The 2,873-nt window shown below is 38.8% G+C and overlaps 1 pseudogene; it reads right to left on the bottom strand.

Annotated features, from left to right (window-relative positions):
* Window positions 1-1,142: 1,142 nt before the first annotated feature.
* LOC112471178 lies at window positions 1,143-1,260 on the bottom strand (annotated as a pseudogene).
* Window positions 1,261-2,873: the final 1,613 nt, after the last annotated feature.

The raw sequence follows: 2,873 nt of genomic DNA, 5'->3' as shown, positions 1-2,873 counted from the left end.
CAGATGACTGCAGCCTTGGTCCACATCTCATGGGACTTCATGAGAGGCCCCTGGCCAAAGTCATCCAGCTAAGCCACTCCCATATTCTTGACTCACAGAAAATGTATGAGGTATAAAACACTCATTGTTGTTTTAAGGCACCAAGTTTTAGGACAATGTATGATGCAATAAGAGGTGACTAATTTCATTGTGAAGGCATAGAGAAGAGGGTGAATTTGAAATATTTGGAGGTAGACTAGGTGAGATGTGACAAAGGCCTGGATTTGTGGGTGAGGTTTGAGGAGGCCAGCATGAGAACACCTCCCAAATTCTGGCTGGTGCAACTAAGGAGTTTGAATTATATAGTGAGAGGGAGCAAGGCATCAAAAGGAACACATTTGAGGTCAAGAGTCTAGTTTTGGAAATGTTTAGTTAAAGATGCCTGCAAAACATCCAAGGGGATAAACAAACTCAAAAATAAATCTGGGCTAGTGGTATAAATCTGGGAGCTTTTATCTTAATGATGGTATTTAGAATCATAGGAATAAATTATACCAGCTAGACCAAGATGATGATTTTATCTCAAGAGCTGACATCTGAAGATTTCTATAACATAGAAACCTAGAAGACGAGAAGTTGGCACATGAGAATGAGAAAAACGAAATGGTTAGAGTTGTTGCAAGAAAAGAGGAAAACAGGAGAGTATGGAGTCATCAAAGCCAAGATGATAGTTCTCAAAGAGAAAGAAGCCAATATCAAAAGTTGCTGAGAAGTTTAGTACAATATCTACTGAAAAAGGGACTATTGCAGTCATTCCTGACCTTAACTGCATTTTGGAATCAACTGGAGAACATTTAAAAAACTATGGATGGCTGTCTTCCACCCATAAAGACTCTGATTTGGGCCTGAGTATGGACTGTGTGTTTGGATTTTAAAAGCTTTCCAGGGCATTCTTATGCACAATATTGAGAACCAGTGATTTAATGGATTTGGTGATGTGGCAGTACTTATGGGCTATGGCAAAACTGTTGGCCAGAAGCCAAATTTGGTAGTTTGAAGAATTAAATTTATTATATATATTTTTTAGGCGATGCAAACCTTGGTTGACCTCACAGATTGCAAGGACCTTGTAAGTTTACAATCCCTTATTTTTTATTTTTTTATGCCTATAGCACCTGGTCTTCCTAGGTGGTCTCCCATCCAGTACTAACCAGGCCCTGCCCTGCTTAGCTTCTGAGATCAGACAGGATCAGGTTTGTTCAGGGTAGCTTGATCGTAGACTTTTTTTTTTAATAGAGCAATGTTATAGCACTCCCATGTTCCTAGTCTAATAAATATAACTTCTTGTTTTTGGACATTTTAAAACTGTTTCCTAGGTCTGTGGTTCTCAAGCTTGGCTACTATGAGAACCATTTGAGGAGCTTTGTAAAATATTCATGGCCTGTCCCTATCCCAGGTCAATTATATCAGATTAAAAAGGAAAAGGGATTTTAAAAGCACCCCAGGGTATTAATGTGCAGTCAGGGCGGTGACTGCTTCCTGGTTGTTATGTAGAAGTAATGCAAATTTGTTGATTACTTGGCACTGAAATACCTAGGGAAGCAGAGATTCTTCAGAACCTATGAACAAGTACTAAAGATCACAAGATGACAAGTGTCGAAAGGGAAATGAAAGAAAGGGGCTTTCATTGGCTGAATCCTCAATGGAAGTGTAAAATTTGTAGATTAATCAAGACTTTACTGAAAATATATTTCCTTTCAATATCTACTTATAAGAAGTGAAATACTGCTGAGGAGACAGGCTGAAAAGTCTTACATTTGCTCCTGGGAGAAAAGTGTTTTTTTCTTTTTTTTGACCAATTCATTACACAACTCCAAGAGGCACCATTAACAGAGAATACTATGTGAACAGTGCCCATGTTGTTGTATGATGCAACAGCTCTGTGTTTAATTCTTAATAAAAAATGTACATCATGGAGGCTGATTGGATAGATAGCATTGTGTCTTCTCGAAGGTTATTTGGCTCTACATTGCTAACAACATCTCCCAAATGATTGCAAATCACCTTGCTCTTTATCCTCAATAAATTGCCCAAGAACTCCAAGGGCCATAACTTCAAATTTTATAAGGAACTCAGCTGTGGTAACAGAAAGTTAATATTTTTAGCCTCTGGCTTTAGAGGTAAGTTCCTGGAAGCATAGCCAAAGGATATCAGAATTCACAAAAGTGAGATCAAGCGATACCTGCTAATCTCTGTTCAATCTCTAACATTCCTGTGACTTTCAAGGTGACATAAAACTGGTAGGCTCAGAATTTGCTATAAAAATGTCAAATTCATGCTTAGTTCTTTAATAGCATATTAGCTCCTTCATTTACTATGTGACTTGGCTGGCTGACCTCTCTCAGATCCTGTTTCCTTGTCTGTAAAATAGGGACTTATACTTACTATAGTAGTGGTTAATACTATTCACCAAATATTTCCTTTCCCCACCACTCTTGGACATACTGTATGATTGCCCTCCCTAGCCCACTCCCTTGTGGTTGGGTGATGCCAGGTGACTAGTTATAAAAAATGAGTTGTGAGCTGTATGATATTTGCCATTCCCAGGCCAGAGCTTTGAATTGCAGGCGTGAGACTCTTCAAGCTCTCCTGCTCTCTGCTGCTGGCTACTCTGTCAACATGGAAGATACAGAACAGGGTCCAGAGCTGTTTGTCAGTGGACATGATGGATTATAAGCAACTGAGATTACAGGTTGTTGACTACCCTGACTGATAGACTTACTTCATAGGTTTGTGGTGAGGATTCAATGGGATAATATATTCTATAAAGTGCTAAATACACTATAAAGTGCTAAAAACAATGTTTCCACCTTTCATGTAAGCATTGTTGGACT

This window comes from Pteropus alecto, unplaced genomic scaffold, assembly GCF_000325575.1.
Source record: "Pteropus alecto unplaced genomic scaffold, ASM32557v1 scaffold45, whole genome shotgun sequence".
NCBI lineage: Eukaryota > Metazoa > Chordata > Mammalia > Chiroptera > Pteropodidae > Pteropus > Pteropus alecto.
This window is presented reverse-complemented; position numbering and strand designations above follow the sequence as displayed.